Here is a 24809-nt window from a genome sequence, read left to right on the forward strand (position 1 = left end):
GCATTATGGCCACCCAGACGATATCTTTTCCTATGCTTGCAAGTGACGAATCCTTTATTAATCAACCATAGTCTCCATGTATCCACGATATGGCCATACACTACCTTTATAATATCTTAGTTACAGCAGTATGTTAGATAGAGTTAAACCATGCTGATCTTTACACGAGACAATCTAACGACCTTAAGCCATAGTATTACATCCACTCATAGCGTCCAAAGGATTTATTCCATAAATACTGTTGCAACTATTTATATGAATATCCTTTAGTGGGGCTAGTCCAATGAACACGTCTACAACATATACTCATATGTTGCACCAAACTATCTATAAACAACTTTGACACATGAGAACCATCACCACCTTTTGATGGGGTCACTCAACATTATAATAATTTCATCACCATTATACGTGCCCTTGGTCATTGCAATGTTAGGATTATGGACATTTCTAAAATGACCACTTAACGTATTTATGGGGTTCTCACGATCAGTTGTCTGATCCCCTCATCACAGTTCTACCATTCTAAAGGCATGTTTTTTGCATAATCATATAAAAGAACACATATGAATTGAATAACAATTAATCCTTTGTTAATTAATGAATGTAAAATTATAATTATAAGTGCTAAATCAATTGGTTATAGGGCACTTACCTTAACAATCTCTTACTTATACTATAGCCAATTAGTCATATATCTAATGCCTAATCCTGCTACATGCCTATTATGTTTTTATTGCGATAGAGGTTTTATCAATGGAACAACCAAATTGTCATTTGTATTAAGTCTTTCTATTTGTAAATTACCATGTTGAATAATCTCTTTGATCAAATGATATCTTTTTAGTATATGATTGGACCTCTGATGAGATTGCGATTCCTTTACCTAAGCAATCGCTCCATCATTGTTGCAATAGAGCTCAATCAACTCGATAACACTTGAAACCACTCTAAGTTTAGTAACGAACTTTTTAATCCATATTGTTTGTTTTACTACTATTCAAACAAAACACAAACCCTGATTGGGATTTAAAATCATCTCGGTCAGTTTAAAAATTAGTATCACTGTAACCTCTAACAGTAAGTTCAAAATCCCTTTTATAAACTAGAAATGCATCTTTAGTCTTTCTCAGGTACTTTAGGATGTTCTTGACAGCCATCCAGTGTTTTTCACTCGAATCAAATTGATATCTATTACAAACGCTTAAGACGTATAAGACATCAAATCTCATACATAGCATAATGTACATGATTGATCTTATAGCCAAAGCATATAGGATCCTACTCATCTTGTCTCTGTCAAAATGTTAATATGGACATATTTCTTTCAAAAGATATATGCCATGAGACATAGGTAGAAATCCTTTCTTGGATTCCTTTATAAAGAATCTTATTAACACCTTATCTATTTACGTTCTTTGACTTAGACCCAACAGTCTATGCTTTCCATCTCAATAAATTTTAATCTTAAGAATGTAGGTTGTTTTTCCTAAATCTTTCATAGAAAAACACTTAGATAACTAAACATTTAATAATTGCAAGTTTGGTATATCATTTCTAACAATTAAGATGTCATTGACATACAATAGTAGAAATGTTATCACGCTCTCATTGACCTTCTTATACACACATAGTTCATCTTCATTTTTGATAAAACTGAACTCTCATATAACTTCATCAAAATGAATATTCTAGTTTTTAGAAGTCTACTTAAGCTACTAAATAGATTTGTGTAGCTCGTATACTTTATTTGTCTATCCAATAAGAACGAAACCATCAGGTTACACCAGATAAACGTCCTTTACAAGGTTACCAGTTTGGAAGATAGTTTTGACATCCATATGAAAGATTTTATAGTCATGGTATGCAACAATAGTAAGCATAATCCTAATAGATTTAAACATAACAAGTGGTGAAAAGGTTTCATTATAGTCAATATCGTATTTTTATATGAAACCTTTGGTAACTAGTCATGTTTTATAGGTATGCACATTACCTTCCATGTTAGTTTTCTTTTTGAAAACCTATTTGCACCCTATGGGTCTTACTCCTTCAAGTGCATCCATTAGAATCCGTACTTGGTTCTAGTATATGGAGTCTATTTTAAATTTCATGGCATCTAACCATTTATCAAAATCTAGACTTGAGATAACATCATCGTAAGTTTTCAGCTCATTATCAAAGATGACTAGTATGTTGTCATCTTAAGTCATAAGAAAACAAAACTTTCTGGCTTGTGACGTACTCGTGCAGACCTACGTAACTCTTATATGTTGTAAGGTTATTCATCTCAAGAAAAAGGAATTTCCTTATCATGTTTGACCATTTGTAATTGCACATCATCCTATCTAATATCTGTGGTATCTTATGGAATAGGAACTTCGTCGAGTTTTAACATCCTCCCACTAATTCTGTTAAGAATGAATTCTTTCTCAAGGTATACTTTGTCTGAGCAACAAAAACGTTTTGCTCCTCCGAATGGTAGAAATAGTATCTTTTAGTTATTTAGGTATCCCACAAAGATACACTTTTCAAACTTTAACATGCAGTTTATTCGAAGTCAATTTCTTGATATAAGTTTCACAACCCTAAATCGTTAAGTAATTTGGACTAGGTCATAACTTATATAGAGTTTTATCTATAGATTTAGATAAGACACAGTTTAGTGTATAAGCAGTAGTCTTTAGGGCATGACCCTAGAAAGACATAGGTAGATTAGTAAGACTCATCATTTACATGACCATTTCTATCAAGGTTATGTTTCTCTGTTCATATACACTATTATGTTATAGTGTAATAAGAGACTGAGTTGAGAGACAATACCATGTTCTTTTAAGTATCCTCTGAATTTAACACTTAAGTATTCACCTTTATGATCATTGTTAAGGATTTTAATTTAGTCTTTAAGTTATTTTTCTACCTTATTCTTGAATTCTTTAAATTTATTAAAGCATTTAGACTTGTGTTTCATCAAAAACACATAGTCATATCTACTGAAATTATTAGTAAATATGATAAAGTAGGTTTCCCCATATCTACTATACATTTTCATAGGCCTACACACATCACTATGAATCATCCCTAACAATTCAATCATCATTTTCACTATGCCTTGTGAAGGGTACTTTGGTCATCTTACCTAATAGGCATGATATACACTCATCATAAGACTGAAAGTCAAATGATTGCAAGACTTTTAGTTCAAGAAGTGTTGATATATGTTTCAGTCCTATATGGCCTAGCCTCCATGCCACAGATATGTGGTATTCAATTCATTTGATTTTAATCATTTATTACTTTGCACATTAAGAATCTCATTATCCAGTTTTAGAATATATAAAATATTATATAATTCAGTTGTTTCGTAGAGAATATTATTTAAGCCAATGGTTATAGTACTACCAATAATAAAAAATAAATATTCCTCTTTGTCTAAAATAGACATAAAAACTAAGTTTCTAGAAATAAAAGGAATATAATAACAATTAACTAATTCTAAAGCTAGCTCATAAGTAACCTAAGAGAATAAATACCTACAGTTAATGCAGAAACGCGTACTCTATTTCTAACACGTAGGTCAACCTTTCCATTGGCAAGCAATATACTATGTCATAGTCTTTGCATATCAAAACAAATATGAAAACCACATCTTGTATCTACAATCTAGGATGAATAAGGAAAATAGTTTATCTTAATGAAAAACATACCTAAAGTAGAGGCTTCAACCGTCTTCTTCTTCTTGTTCTTTAGGAAGGCCTTACAATGTCTCTTCTAGTGACTAAAATAACCTTTCCCTTCCTCACACCACCTGTTAGCTAAGTAATAGTATTTGGTTGCTTCTTCGCTTTGGGCTTGGGCTTAGCCTTGGCTTTATCTTTGCCCTTAGCCTTGGATCTAGGTGCATGGGCCTTTAATACATGCATATTAGTCGAAGCTACCTTTCATACCCCTTATTCAACCTACTTGAGCATATATAACAACTCTTTAAGGGTTTTCTCCTATTTATTCAAGCTAAAGTTTATGGCAAAATAAGCCCACAATTTAGGGAAGGATTTTAGCACCAGATCAATGGCAAGCTTATTGTCTATGATGAAGCCCAAGCTCGCCAATTGCTTAATATAGCTAGTCATTTTAACCATATCAAGGCCAACTTGCCCTCCCTTGAGAAGTTTGCAATCAAATAACGTACTTGACACCTCATATCGTTTAACCCTTACACATGTAACATATAACTCTCAAAGGTGTGCAAATATGGATAGGGCATCTATTTCCTCATATTGTTTTTTAAGCTCAGATGACATGAAAGTCAACATGAGGCATTAAACTTTCATAGAGTCATCAAGACACTTATTAAAAGTATTTTTTTCCTCCTAGATGGCATCAAGACTAAGCTCACAAGGCAACAACCCTTTAAAGATGTATAGCCTCTTTTCCTGACATAAACTTATCTGAAGATTTATATGCCAATTAGCGAAGTTGCTTCTAATGAGCCTATTTTCTTTTTTAAGAATTAACCAATATGTTGAGTTTGACATGGTGATTATTTCATCTATAATTTAAAGATAAGGGAATTAGTAATTCTATTCTTAATTAATATTAATTTTAATTACTTATTTAATTAATAAAAATGCTCACGCTATTTTCCTAAAGCCAATAACCCTTACTATTGTACTCAAAAAGTTTTGGTGAACTTTCTAGTAGACAAAGATCCTATCGCATTAATTTTTCCTTTCACTTTGGTGAACAAATCCAAATTAATCGAATAAATAAATTTCAAATTAATCAATAAAGCCTATAATCTCAAGCTAGGTTTTATCCTAACAAATCATGTGACATTAAATATGACTCTTGGTATCAGTAAGGTGGATACTATATATCTCTTTGCATTGACAAATGCATTTCCTACTCATGTCTCTAATACACTTCACCTTTACTTTAGCAAACAAGCAAAGTATACTAGTTAAGTCAAACCCAATATAACTATCTCCTAATTTTTATGCCTGGTAGAAGTTTACCCTTCACTTTGGAGAACAGAAGCTTAGTTAGAGCATCATATTAGAAGGCACCAATTTAATTTTAGACTTAATATTTAATTCAAGGGTTTTTAATTAATTAGTTTTATCATATTAAAGTCGCATGTTAGGCGATATTTGCAAAATATAACCATCCACATACATAATACAATATAAAAATAAACGTGTCAGTATACAGTCATAACTAATGTCAAGCCTTTCGAGCCAAGAGAGAGGGTTTGACTAGTTAACCTAAATGAATCTTAGTCTTCAGGTTTTTGCACTTGTCCTTTCCCCTACAACCTTCAAATAATTACATAGTTTTGTTTTCTACTTATATAATTCTAAGAAAATAAAATAAAAACCTAAACTAAAGAAGAATAGGGATTAAAGTAGGGCATGCAAGCCTTATTTGAGAATTATAACCCAAAAAGAATCAAATAAAAAAAAAACAGTCACATTGGTTCTTTGGTTGTGTACTAGGCACCATGCATACATACATCAATACATATACAACCAATTAAAATTAAATTTTAATTATTATTTATCCAAGTGTAAAATTATTTATGCTCTTTGAACTTTTGCAAAATTATTATTCAAACCCAAAGCTTAAGAAAAATTTATTTGACTTAAATTCTACAAAACTAGACCAAACTGTAATTTTTCAACTATATCGTGATTTTAGTCATGATTTTGAAATTCAGTAAAATTTCAACAGGTTGTGCAACTGATGCACGACTAGACCAATATGAAAAGGTCTAGACATGACACATAATCCTCTCACAAGTGAGCATATGGTGCCATGATGAGTTAGGGCTGGACCAATGTGAAAATCGATCCAATCGTGACATATTAGGAGTCACAGCTATGACATATCATGGTTGGACCAAATTGAAGAATGGTCCAGTTGTGACAATTTTTAAAGGTAGGAAGTCTTCATGCCATGGTTGGACAAATTTGAAAATGCTCCAATTATAAGACTCTTATAATGCTAAGCACCAAGTGACGTGTCACAATTGGACTAAAATTGGTCCAACTGTGACACATTCTTTAGTGCAAAGCCTCTATAAATGACACTTTCATTCATGGTAGTTTTTTAGATGAGTCTTCTGAATTTTCTAGTGATAGAAAATCCAAAAAATTCATTCTCAGAAGGCCTAAACTAAAATTGGTCCAGTCATGACACCTCTTTTAGTGCAAAGCCCTTGCAAACGACACCTTTATTCATGGCAGTTTTTCAGAGAAGTCTTCTAGATTTTCTAGTGATAGGAAATCCAGAAAATTTGTTCTCGATAAGCCTCAACCAGGGTGAGAAAATACAACACATAAACCCTACTCATATCGACAAAAATAACTTTCAACCAAAGTTTAGCTTGTATAATAAACTCAAACAAAACAATCAGAGAACATCATTCAATAATTCACACACATTTATGTTGTCCATGAAACTCTATAAATTATACAACAACACGATTAAAAATCATCTTTCCCAATTTAGGGTTTTCATTAATTCAATTACATACAATAATAAGTAAAATAATCAAAACAACCAGGCATTGTTTTTATGAAAATATGTTTAAACGGTGTCTTTGATACCATTATAGGGTTTTAAGGCATCAATAACTGGTAATGTAGTTGAATTAAAAATTCATAAAAATCAAATAATCCTAAAACCCAAAACCAAAATATTTGTTTTAAAACATATTTAACATAAACATACAAAATAACCATATGATGTTTTAGAGTTTATACCTATATCTATGACTCCTCCAAGTTTTCATGTGGTAGAGAAACAAACGTTATCCAACCTTAGTGAAGCGGTGCCCTGTTATCCATATGGAGCACGAGCACAGGAGGCTATCCAAGAAGATTACTAAGGCTTCATCTATTGGACGAGAATGTGTTCACAAAAAAAGAGAAAATCAGAGAAAACCCAGGTGGCGACTAAGGTTTTTCTTTTTATTTTTTGTATGTGGCATTCTATATCTAATTGTATTAATTGTAGGATCGAATGGCCTAAGAGGGGGGGTGAATTAGGCAATTTTAAAACTATCTTTACCAAATTTGAGAATTAAAGCAATTTATTCAAATCAAATAATATTGCCTATTTTTAATCCAATGTATGAAAATAACTAAAATATCTCAAACAATCAATACAATCCAAATAACATAACATAAAATATAAGTTTAAGGGAAGAGAAAATCAAACACGCGATGTATAGTGGTTCGGCTCAACCCGGCCTACGTCCACTCCTCCAAGCTTTCTTCCTTGGAGCATTCCACTAATCCTTGGTTGACTAAACCTCAACCAAGCTTTTCTTCACAGCCAAAATAGCTTCCAAGGTGCTATTAACCTTTACAAATGTTGAAACACAATTTCTCTCACAAGAAATTTTATAATCTCTCCAAGAGTGAACCTCACTCTTTTATAACACGAATTTTAGTATGAATATTGAAATATGATCTCTTTCAAAAGTGTATATGAAAGTTAAAGCTTAGTACAACCCAAAGCAAATGAAATTACAAAGTGTATAAGCAAGGGTTTTGATTAGAGAGAATAATTTGCACGTCAAAATAGCTCAAAACTAATTTGCCCTCAAATATATGAAAGTTTTTTTGTGGCAAAAGTTCTTTTCGAACGAAATTGATTGAGTTTATATAGGGGAAAATAAGGAAAGTTACCGTTGTGCAAAAAGATAGCCGTTTTAGTTTTCCAGAAAAAGCACAATTCGGTCGACCGGATGGAATTCAGTCAACCGGATGTGACGTGGCACTTCCATGTAGCTTATGTGGCACTAACCGTTGGAAAAATTCAAACCAAAATTCGGTCGACCGAATTTAATTCGGTTGACCAAATTTCTGAAGCCAAAATACATGGCTTCTGGACAATTCGGAAGCTGATTCGGTCGACCAAATTTTATTATATTTTACCCCCTGAATTTTCAAAAATCACAATTTGACCCCTAAAACTTTGAAAAGTGACAATTTAACCCATTTTTGAAAATTCTTTCAAAACCAACTTTAAGATATGAAAATATAGTTCACAAAACTTCATCACTTTAAAAGAATTAATAAACTTTAGTGACAAACTTGGCTTAACCCAATAAGTTTGAAAAATGACATTTTAACCCAAAATGTGAAGGATATAAAAATGAGTTTTCAAGTGAGCTATGTCATGCAAATAAATATTCTAATCAAAATGAATGCTCTAAATTACAAATATATCTACCTAACACTTGAGTTTTTCTTCAAATCTTCAATAACTCTTCAAGTGCATTAGATAAATCCTTGCAATCTAAGTTCACACTGAATTAAAATCATTAGTCAATATGCTAAGGGACATATTAGTTTGTTATCATCAAAATAAGAGCATAATGACTCCTCAAGTCAACAATCTCCCCCTTTTTGATGATGACAAACACATATGCACTTCAAGGAATTTAGTAAAATATATCAATGGATGTATTTCCTTGAAGTTAAGAAACACTTGATTTTAAAAAAAAATTTTGCAAGAGTTCGCCTTAAAAAATCAAGTTTCCTCCCCCTGAATATATGCAAATAATAATATGTTCAACATTAATCTCATCAATCACATATATCCTCATCAAAATATCCACAACATATATTTTTATCAAAACATCCACAATATCCACAATATCAAAGAAACATATATTTTTATCAACATTAATCTCATCAATCACATATATCCTCATCAAAATATCCACAACATATATTTTTATCAAAACATCCACAATATTAAAGAAATGAAAGTATCAATCATCAATTAAACTTTTCTCCCCCTTTGTCATTATCAAAAAGAATAAGGCAATGGATAAAATAACATAATCAAGGAGACAAAAGAATGTGAAAGCAAATGACCACCAAAATGGGCCAAAAATAATCATTAAGACATAGTGCATGAATATAATGTCTAAATAAGTATGAGCATCAAAATAAGAGCATTAACAATTCAAACAAGATAAAACATCAACACATGTGGAAAATCCATAGACATTAAATATCACATCCATAATTATAATCAAATGTATCCGTAATCAAATATAGAATATAACATGTATAACTTCCCCCCCTTCGTCATTATAAAAAGGAAAATAAGCAAGATATATATCCACAAGGCAAAGAAAGACTAAAATACCTTAACACATACATAGAAGATATGATTATCAAGGTTAAATCAATAAAAAAAAAATCCAAACAATCATAATCATCCAAGTAAGAGTACTAATGCTTAGACAATGTAAAGTGTAAGTTCATGTATATCACATAAACTAACAAGTGCTTAACTATGCACAAACTAATCACATAAGTATCAACTTAAATAAAATGAAGCACAAGAGTAAGTTTTCAAATGGAAAATAGAGAAGAAGTATAAATGTCATATTGAGTGCAATAAAATGAGATGAAATGCACCATGGCTTCAAATGTATGTACAAGGGCAAAAATGTAAATGAAGATTCACACATTTGAAATTTGAATACATACCTAAGGTAAAAATGGTGAGACAAATCCAATGGTATAGTTGAAATCCAAAAAGAATAACCAAAAAAAACAAGTATTTTAAGACAAAAACCGAATTTTGGATGAATTGGAGCAAATAGGGTCTAAAATCTTTATAGATTTTATTAAAAATTTAGGTGAACTATGATGTTTTTGAAAGATAATTTTGTTTAGAAAGTGTAGAAAAAATGTTGGGAACCAATTTGAAGAAAAAAAAAATTGAAGAAACATGATGAAAAAAGGTGGAGAAACATTTTGCCCTTATACATTGCAGAATCACTGTAGCAAACGGTCGACCGAATTTTCCAATTCGTCAGCCGAATTCTGTAAAATTTTGGTGTATATTTTATGCACTTTGTTGTCCCATATTGAGTATAAACAACCCAAAATGATCCAACTATGCAATTTTGACTCAATAACATAAAATACAACGAAATTTGATGCTAAATATGAGAAAAAATTAAATCAAACACATCAAAAATCAATACAAGAATAATTGGTTCAAGGAAACTATCAAATATGGTCAAACATGAAATGATACACAAGGCATATTTGACACTTTCGATTCAACCAAAACACCAAAACACCACAACCACAATGATATTTAAGTGCAAATGCTAATGTGGTGATTCCATGATCCCAAGTTCACCTCTAATTTTGCAAAAACGTTCTTCTCCAAGAGGTTTTGTAAAAATATCCGCAAGTTGATTTTCGGTGGATACAAAGTCAAGACAAATATCACCCTTTTAAACATGGTCTCGAATAAAATGATATCTAATTTCTATATGCTTGGTTCGAAAGTGTTGAATGGGATTTTTGGATAAGCTAATAGCACTTGTGTTGTCACACAAGATTGGAGTTTTAGATAGGCCAACTCCATAATCCCTAAGGGTTTGTTGCATCCACAAGGCTTGAGCACAACAACTACCGGCGGCAATATATTCCGCTTCCGCGGTTGATAAAGCTATGGAGTTTTGTTTCCTTGAAAACCATGAAACTAATTTATGACCTAGAAAATGACAAGTACCACTTGTACTTTTTCTATCGACTTGGCTTCCGGGAAAGTCGGCATCCGAATAGCTCACTAGGTCAAAAGAAGTCTCTCTAGGATACCACAACCCTAAAAATCTAGTGCCATGTAAATATTTGAAGATTCTTTTTAGGGCTTTTAAATGAGATTCCTTGGGACACGATTGGAATCGAGCACACAAGCATACACTAAACATAATATCGGGTCTACTAGCCGTCAAATATAAAAGAGAGCCAATCATACCTCTATACATTTTAACATCAACATTTGGCCCACTCTCATCTTTGGCGAGCTTGATAGTTGAACTCATTGGTGTGCTTGAAGCTTTTAGTCCTTCCATGCCAAACTTCTTTAATAAGTCCTTGATGTATGAAGATTGGTTGATGAAGATACCCTCTTTGCTTTGCTTGATATTAAGTCCGAGAAAATACTTGAGTTCTCCCATCATGCTCATTTCAAATTCTTTGCTCATAAGGTTAGAAAATTCTTCACACAAAGAGACATTAGTAGATCCAAAAATGATATCATCAACATAAATTTGAACTAAAAGAATATCATTTTCTTTTCTCTTAATAAACAATGTAGTATCTACTTTTCCATTGCAAAAGTCTTTTTCAAGCAAGAATTTACTCAAACGTTCATACCATGCTCGAGGTGCTTGTTTTAAACCATAAAGAGCTTTTTGAAGTTTAAAAACATGGTTTGGGAAATCATGACTTTCAAACCCGGGAGGTTGTTCAACATAAACTTCTTCCATGATAAATCCATTTAAGAAAGCACTTTTGACATCCATTTGATATAAAATAAAATTTTTAGAACTTGCAAATGCCAAAAGCATCCTAATGGATTCTAGCCTAGCTATCAGTGCAAAAGTTTCTTCAAAATCTATTCCCTCTTCTTGGTTGTAGCCTTGAGCCACTAATCCAGCTTTATTTCTAACAACCACTCCGGATTCATCCATTTTGTTTCTAAAAACCCATTTTGTGCCAATAACGGATTGATGACCCGGACGAGGGACTAGTTCCCAAACGTTATTTCTTTCAAATTGATTTAGTTCCTCTTACATGGCTAAAATCCAAAATTCATCATTTAATGCATCATAAAATGTTTTTGGTTCAAATTGTGAAAGGAATGCTAAATTATTACAAAGATTAAAAGATGATCTAGTTTTAACACCTTGATTTTCCTCACCAATAATTAATTCTTTAGGATGAGCATTTGCATACCTCCAAGCCTTAGGAAGATCTTTATCTTTATCTTCTTCATGTTTTAGCTCTTGGTTTGCTTCATCCTTATCATCATTTGGTGAATCAAGAATTTCCGTTTGGTCTCCATTTTTAACTTGATCATCATCGATATCAATTTACACACTAGTTAAAGGATTAGATTCATCAAAAATAACATGCATGGATTCCTCAACTACTAGTGTCCTTTTGTTAAACACTCTATATGCTTTGCTAGATGATGAATATCCAAGAAAAATGCTAATGTCTGATTTTGAATCAAATTTTCCTAAGTTTTCTTTTGTGTTCAAGATAAAACATTTGCATCCAAAAACTTTAAAATAACCAATATTTGGTTTCTTGTTTTTCCAAAGTTCATATGGAGTTAAATCTAAAAATGGTCTTATTAAAACACAATTTAAAACATAGCATGTGGTGTTTACGGCTTCCGCCCAAAAATATTGAGGTAATTTTTTTTCATTTAACATGGTTCTAGCCATCTCTTGAATTGTCCTATTCTTTCTTTCAACAACTCCATTTTGTTGGGGAGTTCTAGGACAAGAGAATTGATGTTCAATACCATGCTCATCACAAAAGTTTTCGAATAAATGATTTTCAAATTCTCCCCCATGATCACTTCTAATGCAAGAAATATGTATTTCTTTTTCTTTTTGTATTTTCTTGACAAATTTTGAAAATGCATGGAGAGCTTCATCTTTTGATGCAAGAAAAAGTACCCAAGTGAATCTTGAAAAATCATCAACAATAAAAAAAGCATAATGTTTTCCACTTAGGCTTGCGGTTCTTGAAGGACCAAAAAGATCAATATGAAGAAGTTGTAAAGGTCTAGATGTAGAAATATGAGTTTTACTTTTAAAAGAATTTTTTGTTTGTTTACCAAATTGACATGCATCACAAATTTTATCTTTAATAAAATCTATTTTCGGAAGACCTTTGACAAGCTCCTTCTTAGAGATTTTTGAAATCAAGTCCATGCTAGCATGACCTAATCTTCTATGCCACAACCAACTATTTTCATGCAATACGGAGAAACATAAACTTTCATGAGATGCATTTTCTACATCTATAGTGTAAACATTTCCATCTTTATTTCCTACACAACTTGTTTTTCCATCATTCATATTTTCTATAGTGCAACTATTTCGCTAAAAAATGACTTTAAATCCTTTATCACATAGTTGACTAATGCTAAGGAGATTATGCTTAAGACTATCTACCAAAAGAACATTTTCAATGATAATATGAGAGTTGTTACCAATATCTCCAATGCCAATAATTTTACCCTTCGCATTGTCTCCAAAGGTGACATGACCTCCATCTTTCTTGCTTATTGTCGAGAAAAGTGAGATATCTCCGGTCATGTGTCTTGAGCAAGCACTATCGAGGAACCATTTGCTTTTCTTCCTTTTATTTTTCGGTTCCTAAACACAATAGAAGATTCAAGAATTTGACTTAGGTACCCAAATCATGTTGGGTCCTTGGTGGTTAGTTTGTGTTCCCTTAGGAACCCACATTTTCTTAGTGCCCATATGATGTTTCTTTTGAATTGGGCAAGATGATGAGATATGACCCTTATTTCCACAATAATTGCAAGTTATATTTGATTCACTTGAAGTTGAGGCTTTAACAAAATAATTTTTTAAGTATTTTGCCTTAATAAAAGGTTTATAGCCAAGTCCTCTTTTGTTTAAGACTCCTCTTTGTACACCAAGCATTTTATCAAGAATATTTTTTCCATTTTTAAATTTTAAAACTATTTCACTTAAATCCTTTGCTCCCCTTTTTAAAGCTTCAATTTCATTTTCTATAATTTCTTTTTCCTTTTTAGCTATGCAAAGATCATTTTCAAACTTTTGTTTTTCTTTTTCAAAAATGGAATACTTGTTTTCTTCATTTTCTTTTCCTTTAAGCTTAAGGATTTTTTGGTTAACATTTTCATTTTCTTTCTTTAAGGACTCATTTTCCTTTTCCAGATTAAAATTTTTCTTTTTAAGGGTTGCATTTTTAGACATGCAAATAGCAAGTTTTTCATTCATCTCTTCAAGTGTATCATATAACTCTTCATATGAGGGGTTTTCATCTATGTCATCTAAATCATCAAAAGTATTAGATGAGTTAGAGTTAGTTACCTCATTATTTGTAGTTGCCATGAAACACATGTTAGCCACTTCATTATCCTCCTTTTCGGATTCACTTTCATCGCTATCGTCCCACGTAGCTTTCATTGCTTTCTTTTTTTGATCTACCAATTTTGAGGAGAGGACAATCATATTTGATGTGTCCCGGCTTCTTGCATTCATAGCACACAATTTGTTCTCTCCTTTTTCTTTCTCCCCTTTCACCTTTAGAAGCATCCCTTTTTATGAAGTTACCATTTCTTCTTAGCTTCCTATTCCTTAGAAGTTTTCCAATCTTTCTACTTAAGAGTGCAATGTCTTCATCTTCATCATTTGATGTCTCCTCTTCCTCTTCTAGGAACTTTTCATTCTCTTTGATTGATAATTTGAAGGCGATACTCTTTTTCTTCTTTTCCACTTCTTCAATTTGTCGTTGCTTCATAGTAAGCTCATGAGTGAGAAGCGAACCTAAAAGTTTTTCAAGAGGTAGAGTCTTGACATCTTTTGCTTCTTCGATTGCCGTCACTTTGGGATCCCAAGAGGGAGGCAAACATCTAAGAAGTTTCTTGACATTTTCTTGGTTAGTATAAACTTTACCAAGATTTTTTAATTCATTCACAATAGTAATAAATCTATCAAACATGTCACTAATGGTTTCATTTTCATTCATCCTAAACAACTCGTATGAGTGTGTGAGCATGCTAATTTTAGTCTCTTTGACTTGTGAAGTCCCCTCATTTGACACCATCAATAATTCCCAAATTTCTTTAGCCGAGGTACAAGCTTGTACCTTGTTAAAGTTATATTCATTTAATGCACAATATAACACATTCATAGCTCTAGCATTAATGGCAATATTTTTCTTATCTTGAGGGGTCATTTCTTCCCTAGTTTTGGGTACTTGTTTTCCATCTACTTCTTTCATAGGAACAAAAGGTCCATCTTGCACAACATCCCACAATTCATAATCACTTTGAAGGAAAATCGACATACGATTTTTCCAATGGGCATAACCGGTGCCATCAAACAATGGCGGTCTATTAGGGGCAAGCCCTTCACTAACGGTATGGGATTTTCCTAGGTTCATAGCCATTGCTCTAAACGGTTAAGTTTATGAGAATGAGCAACCAAGCTCTGATACCAATTGTAGGATCGAATGGCCTAAGAGGGGGGGTGAATTAGGTAATTTTAAAACTATCTTTACCAAATTTGTGAATTAAAGCAATTTATTCAAATCAAATAATGTTGCCTATTTTTAATCCAATGTATGAAAATAACTAAAATATCTCAAACAATCAATACAATCCAAATAACATAACATAAAATATAAGTTTAAGGGAAGAGAAAATCAAACACGCGATGTATAGTGGTTCGGCTCAACCCGGCCTACGTCCACCCCTCCAAGCTTTCTCCCTTGGAGTATTCCACTAATCCTTGGTTGACTAAACCTCAACCAAGCTTTTCTTCACAACCAAAATAGCTTCCAAGGTGCTATTAACCTTTACAAATGTTGAAACACAATTTCTCTCACAAGAAATTTTCTAATCTCTCCAAGAGTGAACCTCACTCTTTTATAACACGAATTTTAGTATGAATATTGAAATATGATCTCTCTCAAAAGTGTATATGAAAGTTAAAGCTTAGTACAACCCAAAGCAAATGAAATTACAAAGTGTATAAGCAAGGGTTTTGATTAGAGAGAATAATTTGCAAGTCAAAATATTTCAAAACTAATTTGCCCTCAAATATATGAAAGTTTTTTGTGGCAAAAGTTCTTTTCGAACAAAATTGATTGGGTTTATATAGGGGAAAATAAGGAAAGTTACCGTTGTGCAAAAAGATAGCTGTTTTAGTTTTCCAGAAAACGCACAATTCGATCGACCGGATGGAATTCGGTCAACCAGATGTGACGTGGCACTTCCGTGTAGCTTATGTGGCACTAGCCGTTAGAAAAATTCAAACCAAAATTCGGTCGACCGAATTTAATTCGATTGACCGAATTTCTGAAGCCAAAATACATGGCTTCTGGACAATTCAGAAGCTGATTTGGTCGGTCAAATTCGGTCGATCGAATTTTATTGCATTTTACCCCCTAAATTTTCAAAAATCACAACTTGACCCCTAAAACTTTGAAAAGTGACAATTTAACCCATTTTTGAAAATTCTTTCAAAACCAACTTTAAGATATGATAATATAGTTCACAAAACTTCATCACTTTAAAAGAATTAATAAACTTTAGTGACAAACTTGGCTTAACCCAATAAGTTTGAAAAATGACATTTTAACCCAAAATGTGAAGGATATAAAAATGAGTTTTCAAGTGAGCTATGTTATGCAAATAAATATTCTAATCAAAATGAATGCTCTAAATTACAAATATATCTACCTAACACTTGAGTTTTTCTTCAAATCTTCAATAACTCTTCAATTGACTCTTCTCTTTCATTTCCATCTTGAAACTCCTTCAAGTGCATTAGATAAATCCTTGCAATCTAAGTTCACACTCAATTAAAATCATTAGTCAATATGCTAAGGGACATATTAGTTTGTTATCATCAAAATAAGAGCATAATGACTCCTCAAGTCAACATTAATTAACTCATGTTTATATTTGTTTATTATGCAAGTATTTAGGTTCTAATGAAATTTTATCCAAACTCATTTTTATCAACACACTTGCATGGGTGGCACAAAATTATGCCACCTAACATTTAACCTGTATTACATAGTTAGACGAGGGTTGTCCAGTTGTGCCACGTGTTGGCCTTGCATGGCTTGATCAAAAAAGTGGTCCAACCATGCCATACACCTTAATTTTGCATAATGACAAATACACTATACATACCAAGTCAAGCTTGGTCAAAGCATGGTCAATCAAAATCTCTCTCTCTTTCTAAACACCAGGATTGTCACCAAAATGATCATTACCTTTAGGTTTGTATCAACCCATATATGCATGCAACCTATAAGCACTTTATCAAACCGATAGTTTCTAAATTCGAGTTGAATTGAGACACAAAAAATTTAGACACAAACCAAGATTAGCCTATAGTAAAGCATCATGACCACCCAAATGACAGAGTGTCAGTGGATATCTTTTAAACCTTTACAATATCATAGTTATATGCAATTCAGTCCTTTTTTCAACCAATATATCTTAAGGATGAGACATATAAACATGTCTATTTTAACAGTTCAACAGTATGAACTGATATACATTAATGACTTGCACAAATTAGGTTATAACCTTATCCCACTATAGCCACAGATTCAAGTAATCATGAATGTTATTCAACATTCTCATGTAAGATATCTTCTTTTATGCTCAAAAGTGATGAATATTTTATTGATTAACAATAGTTTTCATGCATCTCATAATATATCCGTATACTACCTTTTTGATACTCTAGTTATGACGGTATGTTAGATAGAGTCAAACCATACTGATCTTTACACAAAACAGTCTGATGACTTAAAGTCATAGGATCACATGCATTTATAGTGTTCCAAAGATTTATTCTATAAACACTGGAACAATTATTCATAAAGATATCCATTAGTAAAGTCGGTCTAATGAACACGTCTACAATGTACACAAGTGTATTACACCAAGTTGTCTATAAATAGCTTTTACAAGTGAGAATTGTCTTTACCTTTTGATAGGGTCAGTCACATTATGATAATCCCATCACCACTACACGTGTCCTTAGTCATTGTAATGTTAGGATTATGAAAATTTCTAGAATGACCACTTAAAGTATGCATAGGGTTCTCACGATTAATCATCTAATCCCCTTATTGTAGTTCTACTATTCTAAGGGTATGTTATTTACACAATCATATAAAAGAACACATATGAATTGAATAATAATTAATCCTTTATTAATTAATGAATGTAAAATTACAATTACAAGTGCTAAATCAATTCGCTCTAGGGCACCTACCCTAACAATTCTAACTTATGTTTTTAATATCATTAAAACACCAAGAAGTCCAACAACGGTCATGTGTTTTTTCACTATACATGACCTTGTGTGTGACTATGTATGGGCATACCTATTCTAAATACATGTACGCTCTTGTTTTCTATCCTTACAAGTATACATTTTATATAACTCAATGTATAAGCGTGCCTCTTTTGATTGCATATTCATACATTCTCATATATATTGTTCATCGTCTTCATCTTTTCTCTATAGAACTCTTAGGTCAAAATCATTAATTCATTCAATCATGTATAGTCATGCATGATCTGATGTATGGGTGTACATGACACCAAAAAGTCATGTTTCAACCATGAACAACCATGCATACTTGTTGCACATTCATTCATTAACAAATAAAGTTTTCAAAAACAAGTGTACATACATGCACACGATAATGCATGGGCACACACTCATTCAAAATTTGGATTTCCTATACTTATGCATAGTCATGACATGCAAAGCATGATTGTGCAGAACATTCTAGAAACCTATTTTTGATGTTTCTAATATTACCATGCAAATCCTCATAATGTATTTGTGTATATTGTAATTATTCATTTATTAATAAAAGGTTTTTATTATTCATTCATATTAACATGTATTTAATATTTTTGTAAGAATAATATGTCCTTATAATGATAAAATCATGACAAAAGGACCGAATAACTGATTGTAGGAATCTTATGAACATGTTAGGTGACTACTATAGAAATGTTTATAATCTTGAAATTACTTTGACCAAGGGCACAGGTGATGGAGATGAGATTATCATAGTGTTAAGCAACCCTATCAAAACCTTATGAACATGTTAGGTGACTATTATAGAAACGTACATAATCTTGAAATTACTTTTACCAAAGGCACAGGTAATAGAGATGAGATTATCATAATGTTAAGCAACCCCATCAAAAGATGATGGCATTTCTCACACGTCAAAGTTGTTAGTTGATAGCTTGGTGTAACATATGAATGCATATTATAGACATGTTCGTAGGACTAACCTGATTTAAGGAGTTTCATGTTGAAGGTTGCTTTAGTGTCTATGAAGTATATCCTTTAACTCATGGTATATGTGATCCTTAGACTTGAGATCATTTAAATATCTCGTATAAAAATTGATATAATTGTCATAATAGGAGTAACCATAAAACTTGTGATTAGTCATATTAGGATCTGTATGGAGGCTGTGCTGGATCAATAGAAGATTTATCACTCCTGAGCACATAAGAATATTTTTTTAAGTAATTAATTAGAAAGTTTCACAAGCATGATAAAGGCTCAAACCTAGGATTTCTCTATAGAAATTTTAATGCTTTACCACTTTTGCTAACGCCTCTTAATAAGCACATTAGAAGATGTGTCAAATGAGAATGCTAAAAAACATTAATAACCACTCAAAATTGTGGCCACAATAGGATTAGGTTAAACCTGATCCAAATAATATGGGCATTGATGTGTATTAGTTTCTCTGAAGGATTTACTAAGATAGACATGTATATATGTTTCAACCTCGAGAGATATCAATTAACAAAAGAATTGTACTATGAATAACCATGAAGTTGACAAAGCTTAATAATTGTTTATTGACACTTTATTGATCAGGGGCCATGACGCCTTGCAAAATGCCAATTTTGGTATGTGTCTAGATTTAACTTGAATCTGAATACAATAAGAGTTAATTTAGACTTTAAAGGCATAAGCATATCGAAGTTAATTTAGACTTTAGAGGCATAAGGTTATTTGGTGATAATCTTAAAGTGTTTAGGTTGCAATGAAATTAGAAATGGATTACATTTGTTCGATAGGATTAAATTAGTCTAGTTTGACTTTTTCCTTAAACATAAATGATCATTCATGGTGAGTTAGATTTGGAATTAACTTTATCCAAATTTTATTCAAATTAAGCATGAGGATCCAGAAAAATCACGAAGCATATAAGATATAGATCAAGGATAAATGACCATTCATACCCTATGAACGGTCATTCATGGCATCTTGTAAATATAGATGCAATTCATAATTTCAAACTTTTTGCCAAAATACACAAACGAACGTTTGTTTGTCCCAATACTCTTTTTATTCATAAAGCTTTTTGTGAATGTGTTTTAGCTCTATTTATCCGTACTTGATGTGGATATTGAGGTGTCACCTTGTTACAAGTTGGAAAGTAATTCATTTGCCACATAAAGATTAGAGGAATCGACTAATGCAAGTATAGTTCTCTTAGAAACCCCTTATTGTTATGTCATGATTCTTGAATAACTAACCCTAAAATATGACCCAATGAGGTTTTCAGATTGTATGAGAAATTTGTATTATATTTCATTACCCTCACCAATTTTGGTAACTTGAAAACTACTACAATGGTACAAGAGCCAATGTTTAAGTAGTTATTCTTGAAATAATACTTCTTTGATTGATTGAATATGTAGATGTTCATATATATTTTGATATCAATCATGTTATAATTTTGTAATTGTAATTTGCATCATATTAAAGCACGCTTTGGTGTTGGTGCCCTAAAACCAATTCCCATGACAATAAAAGTTTATTAATAAAAGTCATATTTGTAATTTCCTATGATTATCTTTTTTCTTATAGTTTATTAATATATGCTCAAACAAATGTCATAAGAATAGTTGAACGGTGATAAGGGGATCAGTGTATGACACATAATCATAAGGACTTTATGTGCATATTAGATAGTTGTTCTTAAAACATTCATAACTCTTATATTAGTATAACTAATGGTAGACTAATAGTGATAAAGTTATTATAGTATTGAACAAGTTTATTGAAATATGATGATAGTTCTTATGTGTTAAAATTGTTTATTGATGACTTGATGTAACACATGGGTGTATGTTGTAAACGTGTTCGCCAAACTGACCTGCCAAAATGATTTCATATGAATGATTACTCCAATGTCTATAGAATATATCCTCTTAGTGAATGGATGTACATGTGGTCCTTAGATTTAAGGTTATCAGATTGTTTTATGCAACGATCGATATGGTTTGACATTAGCCCAACATAGTTTGATAAAAGGATTACCAGAAATGTGGTGATTGGCTATATTGTGATTTGTATGAAAGTTATGGTGGATCAATAAATGATTTATCACTCCTAAACATGGAAGTTAATATCTCTGTTAGGGTGTTTTAGTAGATAACAATGACTAACTAAATTTATGGCCATAATGGGATTAGGTTGTGTTGGATTTAATATTATCAGTTCATTGGCATAAGTCAGTTTATGTTATTTGAGATGCCTTGAGGGAGACACTTTATTTATACCTTAACCTAAAAAAGATATTGCATGACAAAATGATCCAATTGAACAAGTAACCGTATCACTGATAGGTTAAGAAGTCATACGCTGACCCTTCATTAATCATGTGGTCATGCTATTTTACTAAAGGGCAATCTTGGTTTTTATCCAGATAAATGTTAGGTCAAAAGTTTAACACAAATCCAGTTATTATTGATTAAGTGGAAAACTTATGGGTTACACATAAAAGGAGTTGATAAACTCTAGAGACGTGAAATTGTCTAAGTTGGATTTGCTTCAAATTATAGATAGAGGATTTAAAGTCTTGGAAAGGCCTATAGGCCTAAAAGTATATATTATAATACTTAAGGACTTTAGTTGAATAATCCTGAAAGGTTAGGGGTGTTTGTAAGAATAGATAAAATAGATTTATCCAAAAGGATAAATTTAAACCTAATCTAATTAATTTAAAATTTAAAATTGTGTAGGATAAGATTTTATCCTATCTTTATCCATGCCTATGATTTAGGTTGATGGCCTAAAATCAGGGAAAGGAATTAATTGGTGTACACCCTACTAAGCACTATAGATCATGCATAGGAAACATTCCCAAACATTAATGGGAGAGAAAATAAAGGCGTACACCTAGTTTCGAAGCATGGCCCAAGTGTACATGAGGTGTACATGAGATATACACTTAGGCTTGGTGCATGGCCCAGGTGTACATGACAATGTACACTTGAGTTTTACACTTAAACTAAGTGCACTATACAATGTACACTGGGCCTTGCACTTGGATCTAGTGCACATGTGTATATATTTTTTATACACTCATTTTCTCTAATTTTCTCACACATTCTTTTACATAAACATACCTTAGCTGCATATAGAGCTTTTCACCCTTCTTTGTAAAAACTACAAATTGTCCTCAAATTTTAGCAAGCCTTGAGCACAATTCTTACAGTCATTCGAGTTGTTACTTCGTGTGGATACTAAAGAGCAAACCTATGCTTGGTTTTGCAAATACAACTTTGTAACCTCCTACCATCAAAGAAAGACGAAAGAGCCACCAATGCAAGTATATCATATAAAAACCCTATGTTTTATGTCATGTTGTTAATTAAACTTTCTATAAGGATGATCCAAAGTAGGATTTGTGGTAATGTTTGTTTAAATTTTTTGTAATCAATTCCATTATTAAAGGCCATAAGTCCCTACAGCACAATTGTTAGTGATTTTGACAATGTAAATTATATGTTAGGTTATTGAGTTTTATCCTTTTGTTTTGTTTCATAAAAATTGTTGAATTTTTTTTTTTTTGCTATGCAAAATTTTTTGAAAGTTCAGGTTATTGATTCAGTTGATCACTAAACGGTTTCGAATTGATATGTGAAATTGACTAGGATTCGCGTTGTTATGGTTGTTGGTGGTGTGAGATAGGGTTTCATGCCATATTATCTCATCCCAACGAAGGTGTGCTAGATTTGGAAAGTTTTTTTTTATGATTGTTTCACAACAAAATCTAGAAAATGCATTACAAATGACCATTCTTGTGATGGTGAGTGCTTGTTCATCAATGCATTTTGTGTCTATGACAAGCATGGAATCTTCTCGTCCATAAGATTTTTGTAGATGGACATCTATTCATCAATAGAAAATTCACTCGTTCACATGCTCATTTGCTTCATCGTTCAAGGTATTAGAATTTTGTCAAATTTTAGATTCGAGATGATGAATAGCTGTCCATATGCCTTACATGCTTGTTCAAGGTAGAAATTATAATTTTAATCCAATTTCAAAAAAGAAAGACCAAATTGCAAATCTCTAGTCCTTTAAGGTTGAACAATTATGCAAAATATGAGGGGCTAAATTGTAATTTGATACTTTACATAATAATTAAAATTAATTCAATTTAATTTGTATTATGACCTTATGCATGGATGTACATGCATGGTACCTAGTCTATAACTATAGACCTATGGATGTTTCAATTTCATTTTGAGAATGTATGTTTGCAAGATTTAAAATAAGGTTATGCGTTCTGTCTTCTCTTACTATTTTGAATGTACTTCCTCTCTCAGTTAACTCCCTCGAATGTAACTTAAGGTTTATAATTTTATCAAATGTAAAATTAGAGTTAGTCTTATTTTCTTTCATTATAAAGTATGTAACTAGGAAACAAAACCTTGTGCACTTGAAAAATGAAAATGAAGGAGAAGTCTTGAGCACACAAAGAGTAAGACCTAGATTTATTAGTCAACCCTTCATGACTTAGGAGGATTCACATTAGATAAGTTGTATACTTACATGTTTATTTTATGTTGTAGAATGCATGTTTAAAGTTTTATTTTTCGCAAAATAACACCTCACATGTATATGTGAGTTAGAGGATATATTTCATAAACACTAGAATAACCACCTATATGAAAATCCTCAAGTTAGGTTAGTCTAATGAGCACATTTACAATGTGCACTCATATGTTGCACTAAGCTATCAGCCAATAGTTTCAACATATGAGAATCATCGCTATCTTTCAGCGGAGTCGATTAGTACTATGATAATCTTATCACCATTGTTTATATTTTTTACCAAGGTAATATTAAAATTATGAACGTTTTTAGAATGACCATCTAATGAGATTCCTACAACTCCTCATGGTGGTTCTATAATTCTAAAAATATATTGATTTTACGAATATATTGTAAATGCACAAATATGAATATTCAATAGAATTCCTTTTTATTAATTATAAATGAAATAATTACAAATTACACAATTCTAATTAGATCTATAGCACTATCCTAACAAATAAAAGTGCAGAATTGATGTGAAAAAATGGATTAATATTAGACTTAACTCTATTTAGCGTAGATCACATCTACGCTAATCTCATGTCTGTCAATGGTTTCAAATAAATTCTAACTCAATTTCATAATATTAGTTAATAAAAATAGAGAATTAACATTATAACAATGTTAAAAATTACACATTTCACTCAAATTCTTAACCATCCTTAATTAAATGTAGAATTAACGTAAAAACATGCTTCAAATTCTACCAAGAAAATTAGTGCTTACTTATGGTTTGTTAACATTTTCCACAAATTTTAACTGGATTTCATAATAATTATTAATAAAAACCAGAAGCAATGAAAAAACAAAGTTACTTACTAGGATATTTTGATTTTCAAGTGAAATTTTGATGGAAATGAGATGAAAAGGTTAAGATTTACCAGAGGTTAGATTGAGTATTTGTGCATATTTCATTCTTTTGGTTACATTTATATAATCTTGGAGTGTCGATTCATATTGTCTAAACCTTTGTTTAAATTAATTTAATTAATTTTAAGTGTAATTGTTAGTTTTAACTTATAATTGTATTTATTTTCTCTCAAACCCCACTACAACTCTTGTTGGATTAAATTTTATGTATAGATCAAAAAATAATAAAATTATATATATAATTTTATTCATAAATAAAAATATTTTATTATATATTTAAATATTATTTTATTTTTAATTTAAAATTATTTAATTATATACTCATATACTATTATATATACATAAAATTATATATATTATTTTTAGGGAAATTATAAAAAATAGCCAAAATTAAGGAGGTCTAAGCGAA

Source organism: Mangifera indica, chromosome 6 (assembly GCF_011075055.1).
Source record: "Mangifera indica cultivar Alphonso chromosome 6, CATAS_Mindica_2.1, whole genome shotgun sequence".
NCBI lineage: Eukaryota > Viridiplantae > Streptophyta > Magnoliopsida > Sapindales > Anacardiaceae > Mangifera > Mangifera indica.